This window comes from Hemicordylus capensis, chromosome 1, assembly GCF_027244095.1.
Source record: "Hemicordylus capensis ecotype Gifberg chromosome 1, rHemCap1.1.pri, whole genome shotgun sequence".
NCBI lineage: Eukaryota > Metazoa > Chordata > Lepidosauria > Squamata > Cordylidae > Hemicordylus > Hemicordylus capensis.
This window is the reverse complement of record NC_069657.1, coordinates 245684794-245707194: the sequence shown is the minus strand read 5'-3', so window position 1 is coordinate 245707194 and position 22401 is coordinate 245684794. Positions and strand designations below refer to the sequence as shown.

Here is a 22401-nt window from a genome sequence, read left to right as displayed (position 1 = left end):
GGAGCTCCCTGCCCACTCGTGTGCGGGGAGAAACCGGGTCTCACTGATCGTGAGACCCACTCCATTGTTTTAATTGTGTTTTTAATAGTTCTAATGCTTTAAATTTTAATTGTTGAAATGTTTTAATCTTTTTATCAGTTTTTAAAATTGTTTTGTTGTAAACTGCCCAGAGACTTGCATTTTAGGTAGTATACAAATGTGTTAAACAAAACAAACAAACAAACAAACAAAAATATTCTAGAGCTGCAGATTAAAGTTGCAAAACTAAGGAAGTGGTTCAGAGCTGTAGAGACATGTAGAGGCTGTTGTCACGTGCTGGCAAAACCGAGCTAACAAAGCCAAGCCCAGTCCTGCCCTCGTGTGTGAACCACCAGGATCGTGCACAATCCCAGTGGGACCTCAGCAACAAACCCACCAAGTCAGCTACCCTCTTAAATGGGGTTAAGAGAGCTGGCGCTCTCTTAGCCCCATTTTTTTTAATTGCCTGCCAGCCCTGGCTGCTTGCAGCCCGGGCTGGGAGACTGTGGGTCTCCTGGCCTACATTGGGGGAACCCCCCATAAAGCACCATGCACTCACGTCACAACTTCTGACCCTCCGCGTTGCCGGCGGCTGATCACAATCGTGTGGGTGGGCAATCCTCCTGTTCAAGGAGAGCAGAGGGATCATCTGTGGTGAGGTGAGTGCAAGCAGCGCTCCTCCCCACTCTCTCTTGGGCCCTTTCTCACCAATCATGAGAAAGGGCTCGTAGTTCCATGTTCCATGAAAAGAGAGATGGAAACGAGTTCCATGAAAAGAGAGATCAGTTTTATTCTGTTGGACTAAGATGTTGCTGAATAAAGCGTAAGTCTTTAAAATGAGACATCTGGCAACCATAGTGTTACTTTTTTTATATGCCCCTGTGTGAACAAACTATGAACTTACAGATAGATGCATGTGGACAATTAGAGTGCTTGTGCATGTGTAGGAGAGGAAGTCTAAGAGAGATAATGGAATCCTGTCCAGTAAGAGCTATAAACAGTTAAACAAAGGGAGGATTTTTGTCCCACTGAAATCAATGAGAGCTCTGCAGTTGATTTCATTGTAGCCAGGATGTCACCTAGAGTTGATCCTTAAGCAGTCAGTGATGTGCTAGTCAGTTGCAGTTTCTGTGAAATATAACTTGATTTTAATAGTTATCTAAAAGTCAAAAGCCCTCTGATAACAGCTCAGTAAAAAAAAGCCTGAGTTTAAAATGTACATGTTCTGAAAGAGAGAGGCCATCCATATGATCATATGGAGGTAGTTTGAGCAGGGGAAGAGCTCCTACCTTATTCTAGTCAGACAAGCAGAGCCTCTGTTTGGCTCTGCAAACCCCGTGCCCAGACAAGAAAAGCAACCAGGAGCTTGAAACAGAAAAGATCCTGCCAGGATTGAGAGAATCTTCCTAGCATGCATCACACTGCCAGGAGAAGGGAAAACTTCATGATGTCAGCATCCGCCCTGTGATTGGCCATGAGGGGGCAGAAGGCAGGCCCAGCCCTATTCAAGCCATTTTGAGGAATGGACCATAGAGACTGCTGTACAAAGTGGCACATTTACAGCAAACAGCCCTTGTAGCCACAGCTCTGTATTTCAAACCTGGCTGCTGGCTGCAGGGAACTGCCGCAAACTCCAAAGTAGGGCATTTCCTCTTTTCCTCCTACCTCGTTAAAGAACCAGATAAAAAAGTGGGCTACCAAGGTTTGTGCATGCTGGATAGAAGGAATTCCCATGGGTCCCCACAAGCCTGGATAGCTGGGTTTACTTTCTCCAACCTTCTTATTCGTGGTTCTATGAATGGGATTATAGTTTCTTAAGTTAGGTGCTGAGGAATAGAACTGTGGGTGTCATCTCACTGCATGTATCAAACTGGCGCAAGTAGGGATTTTGATTAATATCAGAAGTGTGCTTTTGTCTGGGGTGTTCCATATTTGTTTAGAATTGCATTATAATATACCTTTTAGAGAGAAAATGGTCTTTCTTTAGTCCCTTGTGTTTTGCATGACCTCATTAGTGCACTGTAATTATTTAGTTAAACTGGCATGTCTATACTGAACACGTGCTTAAGTATTTCACTAGAACTCTCTTCCAAGTAAATGACTAGTAGCCATTAAAGACAAATGCTAGACCTCCATGAATTTGTCTAATATTTTAAAGCCACCTAAGCTAGTGGCCACCACGACATTTTGTGGTAAAGAATGCCATAAATTAACTATGCATTGTGTGACATGCTTTCTTTTGTCTGTCATGAAGTTCTTGCTAACATTTCAGTAGAGGTTCTATGTGTTTTAGTGTTATGAGAGAGGGGCTCCATTCTCCCTATATGATGCATGCTTTTATATACATCTCTCATATCCATAAGAACAGCCCTGCTGGATCGGGCCCAAGGCCCATCTAGTCCAGCATCCTGTTTTGCACAGTGGCCCACCAGATGCCGCTGGAAGCCTACAAGCAGGAGTTGCAGGCATGCCCTGTTTCCTGCTGTTACTCCCCTGCAACTGGTACTCAGAGGCATCCTGCTTTTGAGGCTGGAGGTGGCCCACAGCCCTCCGACTAGTAGCCATTGACAGATCTCTCCTCCATGAAGTTATCCAAGCCCCTCTTAAACCCATCCAGGTTGTTGGCTTTCACCACATTTTGTGGCAGAGAATTCTACAAGTGGATTATGCGTTGTGTGAAAAAGTACTTCCGTTTTCTGGTCCTAAATTTCCCGACAATCAATTTCATGGGATGATGCCTGGTTCTAGTGTTATGGGAAAGGGAGAAGAATTTATCTCTATCCACTTTCTCCACTCCATGCATGATTTTATAGACCTCTGTCACGTCTCCTCGCAATCATCTTTTTTCTAAACTAAATAGCTCCAGGTGAGCAGCCTCATAAGAAAGGTGCTCTTGAAGGTCCCCCTTAGTCACTTTTCCTTAGATGAAAGGAACTCCAGCCCTTTGATCATTTTGCTTGTTGTTTTATACACCATAACCATCTCTATAATATAATATCCTTTTGGAGATTGGGTGATCAGAACTGCACACTATTCCAAGTGTAGCCATACCATTTATTTGTATAAGGGCATTTACAATATTGGCAGTTTTATTTTTGATCACTTTCCTGATGAATCCCTAGCATGAAATTTGCTTTTCACAGCTGCCACAGACTGGGTTTTCATCATAGCTGCACTACAACCCCAAGTTCTCTTCACTGGTTTGCTACCAACAGTACAAACCCCATTGCACATTGGAGCAAAAAACCCCCCCCAAACACATACTTAATTTCATGTACAGGTGAAACTCGGAAAATTAGAATATCGTGCAAAAGTCCATTAATTTCAGTAATGCAAATTAAAAGGTGAAACTGATATATGAGACAGACGCATTACATGCAAAGCGAGATAAGTCAAGCCTTAATTTGTTATAATTGTGATGATCATGGCGTACAGCTCATGAGAACCCCAAATCCACAATCCCAGAAAATTAGAATATTACATGGAACCAAGAAGACAAGGATTGTAGAATAGAACAGTATCGGACCTCTGAAAAGTATAAGCATGCATATGTATTCAGTACTTGGTTTGGGCCCCTTTTGCAGCAATTACTGCCTCAATGCGGCGTGGCATGGATGCTATCAGCCTGTGGCACTGATGAGGTATTATGGAAGACCAGGATGCTTCATTAGCTGCCTTCAGCTCTTCTGCATTGTTTGGTCTCATGTCTCTCATCCTTCTCTTGGCAATGCCCCATAGATTCTCTATGGGGTCAGGTCAGGCGAGTTTGCTGGCCAGTCAAGCACAGTACACTGTATACTGTTTAAAATGAGGATGCTTTTGCTCCAATATGCAACACTTTACATTCACTTACATTCAACCTCATTTGCCTTTTTGTTGTTTGTATTCTGCAAAAAATATATGCAAAGTCAGACAGAATGGCTCCAAACTAGGGATGTGCAAAATGTTTTGACGTTTAAACGTTTCTATTTGAAACGGGCCATTTTGAGTCTCTCAAGCTTGATATAAAATGCTCTTTAAGTAAAGGGCCTGTTTCGAGCTTGGAATAAAACAACTCTGTTTCAATCAAAATCTTTTGATATTTTGAGCGACATTTGGGAGGCCTGTTTTTCCCTAACTGATTGAGTTTCTGGCACTGGCTTCTGATTGGCTTGCAATCTCCTTGCTTGGCTTGTTATCATACAACTCAAGTGTTGTCATGGGAAATTGTGCCCCTATTGGCACATTAACTGTGTGCTTCTGCAGTGTTTTTCAGGGCAAATCTGTGTGTGCAGCTTGTTCTGGCCACAGGGAACAATGGGGAAACTTTAAGCGCCCCATTGTTCCCCATAGATAGCTCCTAGGGACACCAGAGTGGGTTGTATGGTAGGGCATGATGGGTGCTACCTACCACCCAATCCACAAAAGAAATGGGCAAGCAGACAATTTTAAACAAATATTTAACCTTTCCCCAAACTCCCGTAGTATCCTATTCGAAACCCATGAGGAACAATGGGGTGTTTTGATTTCCCCATTGTTCCCTATGGCCAAAACACTCAAAAGTGTTTGTTCTGTCAAAACTACCAGCTCAATCCTGTTTCAACAAAATGTTTCAGCTGTCTGCGTTTTGTTTCGAGCTCGACTGTCTTGTGGACTGTCTAACCAATTTGAACCAAATTTGGTACAGATATAGTGAGTGACACACAGGGACACCTCACTGTAGTTTGTGATATCATCCACGCCGATTCAAGATGGTGGCTGCGTAAATGTTTGAGGCGCAAGTGGGCTAACTTGTGAACCACCTAACTGATCTGAACCAAATTTGCTACAGCTGTATGGACACATAGGGACACCTCAGTGGTGTCATTTTTAATGGTGTCATCAGTGGTGATTCTGGCCCTATCCAACCCCAGCACAGAATTCCTCCAGTGTCTGTCGCAGGTGTCTTTCTTATGTTTCTTTTTTAGATTGTGAGTCCTTTGGGGACAGGGAGCTGTTCAATTTATTCATTAATTCATTTATTTCTGTATGTAAACCGCTTTGGGAACTTTGGTTGAAAAGAAGTGTATAAATATTTGTCGTATTTGTATCCACCCTGATTCAGGATGGTGGACACGTGAATGTTTGAGGTGCAAGTGGGAAACGATTTGGACCAAATTTGGTACAGTTGTAGGGATACATAGGTACACCTCAGATGCATAGCTTGTGATGATGTCATCCACCTTAATTCATGATGGTGGACGCATGAATGTCTGAGGCACAAGTGGGCTAACTTGTGAACTGCCTAACCAGTTTGGACTAAATTTAGTCCAGTTGTAGCTAAAGTGAAAGGAAAGTAGGCAGATTAGTTCTTACTAGAACAAATTGTTTCATGATGCAACCCTGTATTTTACCAGAAACTCTAACATACCTTTTGTGCATCAGGATGCCAAGAACACAATCTCTCCTCATGGACTGTTTCAGTCTCTTTAGAAAAACATATTCAGCAGAAACAAATAATATCTAATTTCACAAGAAAATTGCATGTAAATTACATTTGAGAATACTTTTTAAAAATGGAAGAGGAGAAGAATGAAAAGGTATAGTAGAAACAATTGCATTTGGGTAGACCCTAGATTAGAATCATTTTTTGTTTTTAAATATGCTGTCTGTCTGAATTTTTTCATTAATGCCATTATTTGAATGCTATGAAAGATGATTGCTTTCCTGACTTGAGAATATAGACCAGGATTTTCAGATATCTATGTCCTAAAATTAGGCTCTCATTTCCATATTTAGGCCCCAAAATAAATAATCAAGATCCCTCCCCCCACAAAAAGAAGTTGATTATTTTGATCTTAGGTTATAATTCCTTCATTTACAGTATCTAAAATTAATATTGATAGGAAAACAGAAAAATCTTTGACAGAAAACATGAAACGAGTTCATATATTCATAGTAGTTTGAGTTTAAAAACTGTTAGTAGAAAGAAACTAGTGGAACTGTCTTAAATGGAATATATTTGTTGCTGGTACAGGCAGGAAATAGCACACTGCAATCAGTGTGTGAGTGCATAGATATATGTTTTATCTGAGCTTTTTGTGCAATGTGTTTTATATTTAGGGCACATATCAGGATTTGCATCTGTTTTCAGAACTTGCTGCTAACAGTTAGTAATGATGCCAAAACATACTTGAGTTCCAGCTTGAGACCAAATGATACTGCCTTTTTTGTTATCCATAATTTGAGGTCTGATATTAATTAAGGACATTTTCCATAAGCGCCATATCCCTTTTCTGAAGTGCTCATTAAAATTATATTAACTTAAACTGGAATAAGGCCTCACAGCCTGAACTGCTTTGGTAATGATTTATTCCTAGCTGGCCTTTTTGGCTTTTTTGTAAACAATATGCTAATTCTTAATAGGGACAACGAAATGTCTGATTCCAGACATTTGAAAGGAACAGATCCTACCACCCTAGTTTCTGAAACTAAAGTCAATGGGATGTTCAACATGGGAGGGCTACATGATTGGGGCTCTAAGCACTGTAGCTAGAAATCATTTCTCCATCTAGGATAATTTGCAGGTGGGTAGTTTGATAAAAGTGTTTGTTTTTAAAAAAAATAAAAATCTGCAGTTTGAACAATATCCCTGAGCCTAGAGACATACGTTCATGAGTATGCACGCCTTCCCTCTTCTAATGGTGTGAGGCGGCAGTTCAGACAGCCTGCAAACACACACACACACACACACGGAGAAAGGAAGAAGGTGGAGTGGGATGTTCTTGTGCACAGTTGTATAGTAGGCAGGCCAGTTCAGGCATGTCGTCTGAACCAAAATGGAATGGAACTCCTTTTCTTGACCAGCTTTCTTCAGTCAAATAAAGTTCAAACTGAGATCAATACTAACAAAGAGTGCTTTATAATTAAGTAGCACTAAACATAAGAGCATAGGAAGCTGCCATATACTGAGTCAGACCATAGGTCCATCAAGCTCAGTATTGTCTATCCAGACTGGTAGCAGCTTCTCCAAGGTTTCAGGCAGGAATCTCTCTCAGCCCTATCTTGGAGATGCCAGGGAGGGAACGTGGAACCTTGATGCTCTTCCCAGAGTGGCTCTATCTCCTGAGGGGAATATCTTACAGTGCTCACACTTCTAGTCTCCCATTCATATGCATCCAGAGAGGACCCTGCTTAGCTAAGGGGACAAATCATGCTTGCTACCACAAGACCAGCTCTCATCTCCAAAGGCAGTTTGGCTTTAACCTCAGAGAAGGTAAACATGTCACCACCTTTCTGTGTATATATCCGGTATCTTCCCAAAACAGATTTATGTGCCAGATTTTTTTTACTTCATACGTTTTGAAACCATTTGTTCATCAATAAATGTGAAACAATTGAATGGTTCTATATCAAATCTTAGAGGTGAAATGAACCTACCTATCAAAATTCTCCTCTGCAGTCTTTGATGGCAAATATTCTTCATAGAGTGTCTGGTCCTGGATACAGAAATATCCATAGAATGCATGGCAGATATTTGTTCTTCAGCATCAGTCGTTGACATCAAAAGATTTTCAATATCAATAAACATTGGACAGATCTGACAGCAGGCATGAAAGAGCAGTCTGGTCTGACAGTATTTGACATGTAGAAAAACAAAAACAAACCGTGAACAGAATGATCTAATAGGCAATTGAATAGAAATAAGATGGAAATAAGATTTAATCAATAAACATACTAAACATGATATAGAATATACCCCAAACCAGTATATATGCAAAAAGTGTATGACTGAAATATGCTATACACAAAACCAGCCAGGTAGACATCTACAAACAGCATGTATGAATGAATGAATACAATGCACATAGATAGTAAACTCCCAATAGGAGCCCTGAGTCTGGTGGAAGCAAAAAACCTAACAGCCAGAAGTTGGCATCAATATGTGGCTCCAAATTCGCTCACATCTACAATAACAGCTCTTGAAGTCTGATAGTTGGGAGCGATGATAGGGATGTAATCACTTGTACTCAAGGTTTCAAAAGTTGATAACAGGAAAACAGTACATGCTGTGTAGTCTGCTGAATGCTGACTGAAGAGACCGGAACGGGCACGAGACTGGAAAAGGCACACCAACAGCTGCCCCAGGATAAATAGCTGTTTCGCTAAACTCTTCTTCAGGTGCACATTTCATCAGTCTCCATTGCTATATTAACAATACTACAATCAAAAATATCACATGAAAATGATTATTATACATGAAGAAAAAAGCTGGTCAATATAAAAATTAATTTGTAAATATACTCACATATGCTGGCTCAGAACATAGTAACACTCAATAAAGTTCTTCCAGGCAGGTAAAAGCCTAAAAGCATACTAACTCTCCACAAGACTCCACAGCTTATAACAGAACGCTAATTAGCAGGAAAGCCTCTGCAGCTGTATTCCAAAATAACAGTAATTATTTGGCCAAACCAGATAACCAATCACTAGTTCAAAAAGCTAATCGGAGACACTACTCAGATGCCGTGAAGCCTGTAAACTGCTCCAAAGGGACACAGAAAAATCATACATACAGTGGTAATAGCCAAAATAACAGTAATTGTTTGGTCAAACCAGATAACCAATCACTAGTTCAAAAAGCTAATCAGAGGCACTACTCAAATGCCGTGAAGCCAGTAAACTGCTCCAGAGGAACACAGAAAAAACACACAGTGGTAATAGCCACAATCATAATAAACAATACTTTAATAACTCAGAAAGTGACCACTGTAAAGCAACAACATCAAAACTCAAAAAGCCATACAACCTCAAGAGGAGACCTTATATCCAGGGGGGTCCTCCAGTCCCCAACCAGGGAGCCGCATAACCCACAAGCTGGCAAAACCCATGAGAGGAGAAAAAGGCCACCAAGCCACAAAAACCTAACCAAACCCAGGAACTAAAAGGTCTACAAGGGAGAGACTAGAATTCATACACAGGATGCAAAGACATATCAGAACAATATCCACGTGCTCCAAAGTTACAAGAAGCACAAGAGATCATTATAAGAGTTGAGACCTCAAGGTGTCTCTGCGGAAAAGAAGTGTATGAATAAAGCCTCTTTTTGAAGGAGAACACGATGGACATCTTCTAAAGCAAAAGAAGACCCCCTATATTTGTACAGAATAAAAAACCATATATCATCTGCAGAATGTTGCTTGTCTATATAGTGAGCCACAAGAGGAGCCTCTACCACTTTATGAAGGATGCGGGAACGATGTTCAGCAATACGAATTTTGGCACTCCTATCAGTATTTGACATGTAGCAGCCAGTTTTTGACAATATGTGGCAACTGACTGGCAGTACCATCCGTTTTGGGCAGTATCTATCATGTGGTAGTGAATATTCAACAATATTTGCCATCTGGTATGGAGTAGCAGTCAGTATTTGACAATATTGAACACTCAGCAGTGAATTCTTACAGTAATGGTCTGCAGACATGCAGTAGTAATCTATATTTGATAGCTGTATTTGCTGTATAATTACATTTTATACTAACTCAATTTATTCATCTAGCCATTCAAAACAGGCACATTTCAAATTTTGACTAAAAAATTCATATGGCAAATGTTTAGATTAAATTTCAGCTTCAGAGTCCGGAAATTGAAATTTTGCAAAATTCTGTTCCAGCTGAAACATAGATAGGTATGGGCAAGTAGGCTAAAAAGACTCAAATTGATCCATGTTTGAGTGGTGTTGTTGTTTTTAAATGATTCCAGAGAACTCCTTTTTTCAATTGTTATGCAGTATTTCAAAATATCCTTGGTTAGGTAACCTAATGGTGCAGCAGGGAAATGACTTGAATAGCAAGCCAGAGGTTGCCAGTTCGAATCCCCGTTGGTATGTTTCCCAGATTATGGGAAACTTCTATATCGGGCAGCAGTGATATAGGAAGATGCTGAAAGGCATCATCTCAGACTGCGTGGGAGGAGGCAATGATAAACCCCTCCTGGTTAGCCAGAGTTGTATTTTAGTGCCATCACTTTTCAATTTCTATATTAATTCTAGTCTCTCAGTTGAGTAATCAGTCTTTTCCCCCACCTAAATGGGCAAATAGGCATATTTCAATTCTTTTATATGTGGATGATGCAATGATTACTGATGCAGTGACCCCAGTAGGCCTGAGGCGGTCACTTCATGCTGTGGCGGCATATTGCAAGGAAGAGGAATTGGTAATTAATTATGAGAAGACCAAAATTCTTCCTTTTATGAAACGCCCAAAAGTACATACATGGAAGATAGATCAGCAATTGATAGAACAAGTCAAGGCATTAAAATACTTAGGTGTAATTTTTCAGGCCTCAGGGAAGTGGGAAGCCCATTGTAATACATCTGCCAATCGGCTTCTAAGTCAGCTTCGGCTGTCCAAGCATTTTATAGCTCTCAAGGGGCCAACTATATTCCTGCCGCGCTGAAACTTTTTCAGGCTAAAGTTGGGTCGCAACTTCTTTATGGAGCTCAGTTGAGGCTGGTAGGTATTGTTACTGACATTGAAAAGATACAAACAAGATTTTTAAGGAACATCTTTCAGGTAGCGCGATGTGTCCCCTCAACAGTCTTACGCAGAAAGGCTGGATTTCTTAAAATGGAGACTAAGATTTGGAAATGCACATTTGTGTATTGGTTTAAATTGCACTTTTCTTCAGCTGGCCTAGCTTAACTAATATGAACTGATAATTTTAAGTCAAGTTGGGGGGGGGGGGAATGGAGTTTAAGCTGCCCAAATTGGGTTTTCAAGTGAAGTTTTATTGTCAATGGGCTATGAAAAAGCCAGGAGAATCTTGGTGCAACATTTGATAGATTTAGACCTCCAAGAGGATATAGCCAGTTTACCAAGATATGTTTTTCTTAGCAGTGGTTCTCCTCTGCTGAGACCTGCTAGATATATATATTCCATCACAGTCCCCAAGCTAAGAAGAGCCTTAACATTGGTTAGATTTAATATTTTACCTACAGCTGTTTTTGAAGGCAAATTCAAGAAGTTTCCTTATGGATCCAGGGTTTGCCGTGTGATGCTGGGGTTGTTGAAATTTCTGATCATGTTCTAATGTACTGCCTATATTACAGAGATGTTCGGGCTCAATTAATCTTACCATTGCTGTCAAAATATCCAGGGCACTCGTATGCTTTCTATTTGCAAATTTTATTGTCTGATGATGATGCCATTTCTTTAAATGTTGCAAACTATTGTTTTGCTGTCTGCAAGCTATGCCCTGAGTTAGCAGGATTGTCGTTATTTTAAGCTTTCTTTTTTAGATGATTGTTTGGCATCTATCACTGCTATTATTGCCTGGTTATTGACTGTATTTTTAAAATAATAGTATCTGATGTTTCTGATCCTTGATCATAAATAAAGATGGTTGATTGATCGACTGTATTCTACCAAAGGAAAACCACAGGGCTCTGTGGTCATCAGGAGTCGACATCGACTCGACGGCACACTTCACTGTAGGTAACATAACTACCGATGTGTTATATGCCCAAGGGTATTTTGACACATTGCATATCAGTAGCACATTTTACATTTTAAGTATGTTGTACTACATACATCATATTACAGTCACAACAGTAGCACATGCCACATTTTATCTTCTATCTCCAGGTTTCCAGAACCAATTTTTAAATGATGTGTAGAGAGAGTAATCATATTGGCCTGGAAGACTTTGGATGTGATCCATTCAAAGTTAAGTACTTGAAATCAATGGGACTAAGATTTGAATACATGTTTTGCTGTTGCAATCAGTGCAATGAAAAGTTTGGGTGTTCTGTTTTTTTGTTAAGTCACACCGCTTACTAAGATCTGAGTTTTCCTTTATATATTCTGTTTTAGGGGGCATTAGAATCACATTCCCAAATCTGATTTCATAACAAAAGCTAGAATCATATTTTACTCCCCCCCCTTTTTTTTAAAGGAGAACAAACAGGTTAAGATTTTGAATTGGATATTGAAACTTAAGAACTGGTAAGTTCTAGCTGATTCTAAAAGTGGGTTCTTAACAGTAGATATGTAAGTGGGATCAATAGGAGCGCATCGGAATTAACGCGCAGTGGCAGTAAAACAGTGGCTTAGGCAGAAGAATAGCATGTGATCTCATACTTGTGTAGATCACTTGCATTGCTATCTTGATTCTTGAAGAATATATTGTCTTTGGTCTGGGGTTTTTTAGTTTAGAAAAGGGAACATGATAAAGTTTTCTAAAATTATGCATGGTATGGACAAGGTGCATAGAAAAAAGTATCCCTCCATTTCAATAACACTAGAACCTGGGGTTATCCCATGAGTCTGATTGGGAGGAGATTGAAGACAGGCAGAAGGAAATACTTCCTTCACACAGTGCATATTTAATCTATAGAATTCACTGTCATGAAATGTGATGACACTAGCCTAGATTGCTATAAAAGGGGAATAGACACATTCACAGAGGACAAGCCTGTCAGTGGCTATTAGCCATGATGGCTATATGCTAACTCCAGGTTCAGAATAACAGTTGCAAGGGAGTGACAGCAGGAGAGGGCTATTTGCCTACTTGTTTCTCTTTCTGGGCTTCCTAAGGGCATCTGAGTTGTCACTGTGGTAGGCAAGATGCTGGGCAGGTTCTGATTACTGTATCACCTGCGCTCTGAACCATCGGGCTCTCTATATGTTCTGTTACTATCCGAGGAGAGGAATGTATCCTCCTAGGCACCAGGCATAGCTAGAATTTTTAAGGCTCTTGCTTACAATCTTGTATTTGTTTGGCAGCTGCTTCCATCTCCTGTATTCAGTCTTTCCAAGGATACCTAAGATGCAAGTTTTATGACAAGCTCCGTATCTGAATGAAAGTGAGGGTCTCTATGAAGATGGCTATGTCTTCCTGGGGAATATATTTATTTATATGCATTCATGTTAAGGGATGGGTTCAGATGAAAACTAACTTTACAGTAAACATTAAAAATTCTTGAATCACATTGCAGTTCTAATTACATAGAGAAGTGGTCACCTGTGTAGAGAGGTGCTGTCAATAAATGATACTTAGGGCTTGTACAGATTTTTTTGGTTTTAAATGTTCAGATGAATGCTTGCGCCTTATTGCTAGTGAGGCACTAGGACTTTTCCTGAACAGTTATGTGATTACTGTACAAATAAAAGTAATGATGGTGCAAGCTTTGAACTGAGTCCAATTTGGAATGAAGTTTTTACCCTGAACCCTTTGCTACTCAGCTGCTCCTCTTCCCCAAGCAAAGCCTTATCTTGGGAAGGAATACCAGGTGCAGAGACTTCACTTCCACATCAGAGGCCCTTCAAGGCCTCTCCTTAGTTGGAAATGATATGTGGAACATAATTTGTAATAGAAAACAAGGAAATGACGTCCGCAGCAGGAGATGACGTTCCACATCACTGAAGTCTGAAAATGACGTTCCACATCACTGAAGTTTCTCTGCCTTTCCTCCAAATAAGGCTTTTCTTTCACTTGAGGAAGGTGGGGAACTGGGAGGAAAGCAGGGAACCCCACTTCAACCTATTGTGTTCTGTGAGCATTTGACAGGAACATTCCAAAAGTCAAAATGGTTTTCAGGGTGAGCTGGGATGTTTTGGGGTGAGCTCATCTCTAAACGTAGCCAGAGTTGGATCAGCCTTTCTCTGGTCCTGGCAATGGAAGTTCAGGCCTGATTCTCTTCTCTATTTTTTGCTGCCCACACAGCAGAGCATAGTATCAGATTCTTGGTTTAGTTTCCCCCGAACATATGAACAGAGGATGATTGGTATGATACAATTTTGGCTTAATTGCTTAAGCAAATGCAGCATCTTAACAGCCACACTGACTGGACACATGTTAAGCTGTGTTTTTTCATTTTTTGTGTTTTGGAGCAAAATTTGAAAAAAACACAGCTTAACACGTGTCCAGTCATATAGAACTTGCATTTTGGGTGGTATAGAAATATGCTAAATAATAAATAAATAAATAATAATAAATATAGACCTGTATTCTAGTTTACTTCTAGAATTTCTGTTCTTCTGCATTGATTTTTAATATTTAACTTTTTCTTTTTCCTTTGGCATCTATCAGTGTACAAAGGTGTAACTTCTCCTTTACTCTAAATTTTCAGTGAATTATTTGAAACCATTCTTTGTGGTCTCCATGCATTCACAACTGAGAGATCTGCACCTGCTCAGAGCCTCATTTGGAACTTTCTAGAGCTAAGCTTCAAGAATTTTGGTACAAGCCACACCCCTATGGAGTGAGAGTACACATTCAACTGGTTGTGACCCACACTTCTTTCTTCAAACACTGCAGCATTACTTCAGCAGAACTTTATATTCATTTATCATAACTATGCAAGTTTGTATTCTATCCCCTCATTTCTCCCCCTCCCCCTTTTATTTCTCCTCTCAGTTCTCTCTCTATTTGGTTTGACTTTCATTTCATCCATTTCCCCCCTCTGCTTTTTCTGCAGTTGCAGCCATGAGCTAGTTCAAACACATATTATGGGGTTGCCACTGGGATGACTGGCAGTAACTTCCTTACTGGCTGCATGCCAGTTACCACTTTTATGGTAACCTCTGCCTTCGACCGTTGCTTCCCAAACCCCTTGGGAGTATAACACCTTGTCAACCTATGCCATAATGCTATGTTTCAGCCTCTACTTCAGTCCTTCCACTCTCTCCTACTTCTCGGTCACCCATTGCAGGACACACACTCCTCAGCACCACCGGCTGCTCCACCATGTCTCTTGCTATCTACCTCTTCTTCACCACTGCCTATTGTTTCCACTTTACCTCTGCCTCTCTCATCATTATCCATACCACTGCCGGTGCTACCTTCACTCCAGTAGCCTGTCACCACACAACTTCCAATTCAACTGCACTCCCCTTGTTCCAGGTCTGACATGAATATTGATGTTCCATCCAACTCTGACTCTGAATCTGAGGGCATTGCTTTCTCTGACATCCAACACTGTATCTGGATCTTCCCCATCTGAACATGTAGGCCATACTAAACCTGCCTGTCCCATTGAAGATCCCCATCTTTATGCCAAGCAGCTCTCCCATATGGCCATATCTTGAAATTTGAAATTGTTGAAATTGTTGAATTTTTCAGCTAACAGAAGCAGATGCTCCCACCCTAGTCATGCTCGCGGTGTCCTTTGCACTTCTTGATGTTGCAAAAACTGCCTGAGATAAACTGCCTTCTGTTCCTCCTACACTTTGCCACTTAGAGACCATGTCTGGCCAACTTGGTGATCATGGAAGCCCCTCAGGTTCAAAACAGACACAAGTCACTCCCCATTCCATTGGATCCCAGGGCAGGGCGTGGGGGAGGTCACAAACTTAATGCTGTGCTGGCAAGAAAGTTTTTCTTTAACTCCGTTCTTCATCTTTGCATTGGGAATTTCCAAACATGCATCTCACATTACCAGTAGCTCTCATGGGGAAAGCGACTCTACTTCTAAGCACAATTTTGCTCTTATTTTCCAGAATTGGGCCTTTTGTCTCATGAAACAACAAATCCACACTTTCCATCATATGACTGACTGTGCTTCCAGATCCATGGCTGTCATTTTTGTATTCCACTGCCATACTTTGCTCTCCTCTTCAAGTTCTGGCTTCTGAGATGCATTCATACTTCAAGGATCTTCCCCGTGCTGGAGACGTCCTTTGTGGCCATATACAAATGACACAATGGAATAGATCCAGAAGTATGGATCTGACATCTCACCCATTCACTTGACCTGGAATTTGCCACTTGTCCTCAAGTATTTCATGTCCAAACCGTTCAAGCCCCTCGCATCCTGCAAACTTTGGCTCTGTTTAAAAAAACTTCCTCCTTCTTTTCCATCACACTGGCTTGGTGTGTGAGTGAAACTGGAGCTCTCTGAGCCTATCTGTTCTTCCTTGTGTTTCATTGTGACAAGCTTATTCTTTGGCCAAATATATTTCTCTTCTCTAAGGTTGTTTTGCCTTCCATATAGTGGAGGATACTTCTCCAATATTTTTTCCCCTCCCTTGAATGGGAACTCCACTTCCTTTATGTCTGCCGTGCCCTCTTCTCCTACATCCACAGCACTACCTCTTTTCTGGTGCACCCTTCATCTCTTTGTTTGTTGCTCAGACCCCCATGAGTGTTTGTTGGTCTTGTTGCAACACTTCCCAAGATGGTTCTCCTTGATGACCAAACTGGCATACAAGCTTTATGTCTCAGTGTTTGTCCTGTGCTGATGTCACTTTTGGCACAGCTATTTTGCAGTCCTTGTTCAACTGACAATGCTGCACCCTCCATCAAAACCACTCTTGGCAAAATACCTTAAATCATATAAGGATTAGTAGGGTTATGGGATTTTCTCTTATGTTTGCTCTTCTTGTTCTTTCTATAGCATATAGGTCACTTGGGATATATTCCTTTCCTGAGTTATTTTCCTTAACTTTCTAATTGATTTTTTGTGTTGCTAGTAACTGTAGTATTTTTTCTCCATTTCCATTATCCTGTGGGGCTCAGTCTTGGGCCCTTTTTTCCTTGTATACTCTTTTGGTTGGCTAGCTGATTCACTCCATTGATTTGAAGTATTATCAAACTCATGTTGGAGATACTCAGTTTATTTTTCTACTCTAATGTTGTCTAGTATGTTTGCTAATATTACTAACAGCAATTTAATTGTGGATGTCACAACACAATCTGAAACAATGTGAACAAAAATCATATTTCCCCACAAAATTTTCTCCTGGCACCTCAGTTGCTCTTACTGCTAATATTTTTTACTATGTGTTCTACTATTTGTAGTCTTGGTATGCTTTATTCTGATTTATCCCTTCATTTATACATTAATTTTTCTACAGATACTTGCCAATATTTTTCTATCAATATTGCAAAGATTCACCCAGGCCATGTTCTCACAACCATGGTGAGAGAGTTTAAAGAGTTAACCATGATCACCAAGCCCCACATGCTCCCGCAGAGTGTGACTTGAGAACCCAGAATTTCAGGGCAATCCCAGTTTGATCTTGATTGCCTGGAGATTCCAGCTTCTCACATCACTCTCTGCAGACTGCACAGGGCTTGGCGATCATGGTTAACTCTTTAACCCTTATTGCCATGGGTGTGAGAATGCAGCCCCAATTCTTTTGATGTTGTTGAGACTCTAGTTCCCATTTTGGTTATTTCAATATTAGCGATGATACAAATATTCTTCTTACTAGTCTTGAAACTCCTAGTCTTCTCTTATTTCAGTCCTCCTGTGCTTTGTTTTTCTGTGTCTCATTGTCCTGATCATGTATCATCTCTTTACTTTTCACTGCCTACCTTTTCCTATCTTAATTCATTATATACTTCTTACTTTTCAGATCCCTCCATGTTCATTCCTATCTCTCCCCCTTGATTCGTCCTCATGTGGCCTCTTGTTCTTTATTCTCTGCTCAATCAAATTTTCTCATTAGACTTCTTGTTGCCTCCATGCTGTTCATCTTGTATCATTTGCAGTGGCTACTTCCATTCTTAATATATTTCTTATATCTTTCTTATTCTTGATGTATTTGTCTTTCCTCTTCTCTTCTTTTAAGGAATTTTTTCAAAAACCCTATGTTTTATCTTAATGTGTATTAAGATAGTTTTTGATTCAGAATCTATTGTTTTTCATATTAAGATAATACACATGACCACGAGAGGGGAGGAGAGAGGCAGGAATAAACCTACCTTCACCCCAGATGGTCGACAATCTCCTCTTTGGCACACTGGCATGCACCCACACAATCCAAGCTGCTCCGGGCAGCGTGAGTCACTGGAGGCTGGGAAAATGAGTCCTGGCTTCCAGGAATCCCAAAATGCACTATGTGAACAGCACAGTACGTTGGGGAATTCCCCCTCTAGACTGGCGCTCTAGGTGCCCGTCTCTATGACTGCTCGGGCTGTGTGCAGTCTGGGAATTCACATGACACTGGACCTGGGTTTGAGGGCACACTCGTGCACTCCAACCTTGTTTAAGGGCTGAAGTTAAAAGTTGGGCTAATGGAGTTAGAAATGCCAGGATCCAGAGCAGTCTCAGCACTCCACATAATCAGCCCAACCCAGCTGGGCTACCCTAACCTGTGTAGGGCTGCCTTTTCCCCTTTCCACTCCTGCTCCCAACACCCGTTTCCCATCAAGTTCTCAACCTGATTCTCTTCTGTCCATCAGTTTCAGATAGTGGGTCTGTGTGCAGGGAGTTGTCTTTTCAAAATATGTTATACAGTGCATAGTAATTTCAGGTACATAATAAATAAAGTCTGATTATTATAAAATATCCAAACTCTAAAGGATAGGTATAAAGAATTTGCATACCTCATCATTTTTGAAGCTATCCCTACAACATAATAAACTTAAGGGTAGATGAGAAAATAGGATTCTTGTAAAATCTCACTTTCAGTGTCTATGACAATTGCCTTGACTAATGCTTGTAACACTTCTTCTGATTCCCCTCTGCTCTGGGAAGCAGATCTATTTTAAGATTGGGCCAATTTGACTAATGTTTTCTTAATCAACCAGGATTTATAGATTCTGGCAGGCCTTGTTCGCCTGCCCAAAATTGTGATTACCATAGCTCTGCACATCTCCCAACTTGTGCTGTGCCTCTGAGGCATGTAGAAGTACAGCCCAACTTCAGGCATGATCTCCCAGCTTCCTCCCCAGCTCCAAGCTTGGGAGAAAAGCGAGGACTCCTCAAGCTTGCCATAATGAGCACATTTGTCAACGTTGGTTAACAGTTTTATAGCCAGGCAACAGTATAAGATACCCACTCTGTGCTGAATTCTTCAGAATGCAGTATATTTGGGATATGGACTAGAACAGAACATAAATTATCTGCTTAAAAAAGCAAAACCCAAATATGGCACTCTTATTGGCCAAACTAAATAGGGGGAAATGACTGAAGTTCTTGTTAGGAATTGCAGCAGTAGCTTTTATTTTAAAGATGATGCAGATAATATCTGAAGAGCAATTTTCACAGGGGCCATGGAATTGCAGAGGCCTTCTCCTTCTTCAGCTGTTACATTCCTGTCTTATGTATGATTGGTGACAGGGCTACTCTGAATCTTCTCTAGTATGCCTGGCTGGTTGAGGTGTGGGGTTGTTGTCATAGACTGGCCAGTATATATAGTGGCTGTGCTTTGAATTATGACTTATATTTTATGTTCACATTGTCCAAATACTATAAGGAATTGGCTGTGATCCTGGAATGGTAGATAGGATCACAACTAAACTCACCACTCCCCTCCTATCACAACCACAGCTCCTCTCTCCTTTCCTACCCCAGTCCATTCTCTTTAGCCAACTATCCTTAAGGAAGTAAGCTTATGAGTTCACCCGGCATTATGTGTCTGTCTGTCTGTCCGTCCATCCATCCATCCATCCATCCATCCATGTGTCTCCCCCCAAACTTCACAATGCCTGGATCAACACGAACCAAATTTGCTGCAACTGTAGGGACACATAGGGACACCTCAGTGGCGTGGTTTAAAATGATGTCATCCATCTCAATTCAAGGAGGCAGATGTGTGAACATTTGAGGTGCAAGTGGGCTAGTTTGTGGACTGTCTAACTGATTTTGAACCAAATTTGGTACAGTTGTAGACAATGACACATAGGGACATCTCAGTGGTGTCGTTTGTGATGATGTCCATCCCAATTCAAGATGACAGATGTGTAAATGTTTGAGGTAAAAATGAGTTAACTTGTGAACCGCCTAACTGATTTGAACCATATCAGCTTGAACCAAATTAGCTACAGCTGTGGGGACACATAGGGACTCCTCAACAGTGTAGTTTGTGATGATGTCATCCACTCCAGTTCAAGCTGGTGGACGTGTGAACGTTTGAGATGGAGGTGGGAACTGATTTGGATTGAATTTGGTACAGTTGTAGGGATGATGAAAGGAAAATTGGCAGATTAGTTCTTACCAGAACAACCTGTTTTATTTACAACAGTTCATTTGGACAGCATAGAATCTACATCTGAACTGTGCAGAGTGAATGTCTTTCTCCATCACAACTCAGCCTTTTGCCAGCAGCCGTAGTAGTGCAAGACAGTGATTAGCTGTATCGTTTTAGTGCCCTAGTTTTGACACTATCTTACTGATGGCTTGGCAATGAAGACATTACAAAATGTGACCACAGAGGAAGTGTGAGTTAAGCTTTGGATTCACTCAGGTTTCATGGGAATATGGGAAGCCCATATTTAGCCTACTTTCCTTAAGGAAAGTAAGGTTATGAGACTACTCGGGATTGTGTCTGTGTGTCCGTCCATCAGTGTGCCTCCTCCGCCCCGTCAACTTTGCAATGCCTGGACCAATATAAACCAAATTTGCTACTGCTGTAGGGACACATAGGGACACCTCAGTGGTGTAGTTTGTAATAATGTCTTCCATCCCAGTTCATAATGGTAGATATTTGAATGTTTGAGGTGCAAGTGGGTTAACTTGTAGACTGTCACAGTCTAACCAATTTGAACCAAATTTGGTACAGTTGTAGTGAGTGACACATAGGGGCACCTCAATGGCATAGTTTGCAGTGATGTCATCAACAGCAGTTGAAGATGACAGATGTGTAAACATTTGAGGTGCAAGTGATCTAACTTGTGAACCACCTAACTGATTTGAACCAAATTTGCTACAGCTGTACGGACAACTCAAGGGCTATCTTATACTAAGTCAGACCATTGGTCCATATAGCATAGTATTTTCTACACTGACTGGAGTAGCTCTCCCAAGATTTCAGGCAGGAGTCTCTCCAAGCCCTACCTGGAGATGCCAGGAACTGAACCTGGGATGCTTTTAATGCCAGCATGCAGATTCTCTTCCACTGAGTTTTGGCCCCAGATTTCACAGTGCTCGCATGTAGTCTCCCATCTGAATGCAAACCAAGGCAGACCCTGCTTAGCAAAGGGGACTAATAATATTTGCTGCCAAAAGACCAACTCCCCTCCTTGCATAACAGTGAAAGTACAAAATGTTTACAAATGGTGGGGTGTTGAAATGCTGCTGTAGGAAAGTGGAACTTGGATGTCAGCTGATAAATCCTGCAACAATCTGGTATACTAAGGAACTGCACAGACTACAAAGATTAAAAAAAACAAAACACCAATAAAGAGATGTTTGAAGGCAAATGTTACAAAATTGTGCTGGGCATGAAAGAAGATAACGTTTGTTGTTCGTTCCAGCTAATGTCACAGACACTGAATAGTTGATATCTGTTGCGCACGTACAACTGCATTCTATATAATACGTATCTGTTCCCCAGTGAGGAAAATATGGAAGTCTGAGAGTTGATAGAATCCGAAATGTCTCCCAAAACTGCTGCCTGGAGGGAAGATATCTGGACACTGAGCATCAGCTGTTACTTTCAGTCCCCTTGATATGAAATTTGTTGTGTCATTTTACTTTTAGAAGACCTGTTGTGGAGGAGAGAAAGTAGACATATTTGAAAAAGCACTGCTCGAGACTGAAAATGTATGAGCTTAATGTGACAATTAATGTTTTTAAATCATGTTGATTACATGGAGTGAGAAGATACCTTTTTAAAAGTCTTTATTAGTGAAACTTACATTGCGTGTTTGGGTATAAGTTGATTTTCTAAAATATGCAGAAAATTCTTGGAAGGAAAGTCAAAACAAAATTGTTTCCTGAATGTAGACCTTTTAAGTTAATTTACTAAACTGAACCCTAGTATAAAATTCTTTTTTAAAAGCCCTTTGATCTAAGTGGGAGGGTTGAAGGCAGAAGTTAGAATATTATATTAGGACTGGTGTGTCATTCATATCATTCTAGTCTTTGGGCCAAACTCTATATGATGCTGAGCTGCATGTCTTTTATTCCCAAAGCAGCTGTGAGAAACTGCAGTGGATTGGATATTTGCGCATTGGTGTGTGTATACTTATCTCATTCCCTATAGGCCATTTTCCTTATCAAATTGCGCCCTCTAAGCTGCATTTTTCCCTAGAGGGAAAGAAATAATCCCCATGTTACTCCACTTAGGCTTGTAGCCTTCAAAGGTTGCTTTTGCTTAAAAATGAGGGGAAAGGAAAAAGAAACGTCAGGGGATATTTTGAGCTGGGATCTGGGGTTACTTGACACCAAAGCAGTTTATGGCACTGTCATCTCAGTGTACTATTTGCTTAATATCATCCAATTTGGAATCTCTGGTTTTAGTGTGTCCCAAAGGCAACCAATAGGCTGAAGGAAGAGAGGATGGAGCCTGAAGGTGTCCTGTCTGAATAGTGTTTTTCTGAGTTTTACATGACTATCAATTTATCATCTTATCTGAAATTTGGAAAAAGATGTTAATTGACCACACATGTTGAATAGAGGGTCCTTTCCTACCTCCTACCCACACACACGTTGCACATAACCCTTCTTTGTTGCATTTTAGGAAAAAAGCTAAT

The 22401-nt window shown here is 40.7% G+C and overlaps 1 protein-coding gene and 1 long non-coding RNA gene across 10 annotated transcripts in view; one reads left to right on the top strand and one right to left on the bottom strand.

Annotated features, from left to right (window-relative positions):
• Positions 1-8645, bottom strand: part of LOC128339738 (uncharacterized) — a 42430-nt gene extending 33785 nt beyond the window's left edge. The window contains exons 1-2 of one of the 2 annotated variants that reach the window (XR_008313191.1): positions 8285-8515; positions 7417-7606 (exon numbers count right to left, since the gene is read on the bottom strand). This is a non-coding gene — a long non-coding RNA (uncharacterized LOC128339738). Of the gene's footprint in view, positions 1-7416; positions 7607-7674; positions 8197-8284 lie in introns of those variants that run through there. The other variant, XR_008313190.1, reaches the window with a different exon arrangement.
• RUNX2 (RUNX family transcription factor 2) overlaps positions 1-22401 on the top strand; it is a 366905-nt gene that overhangs the window by 229278 nt on the left and 115226 nt on the right. The window lies entirely within an intron of this gene.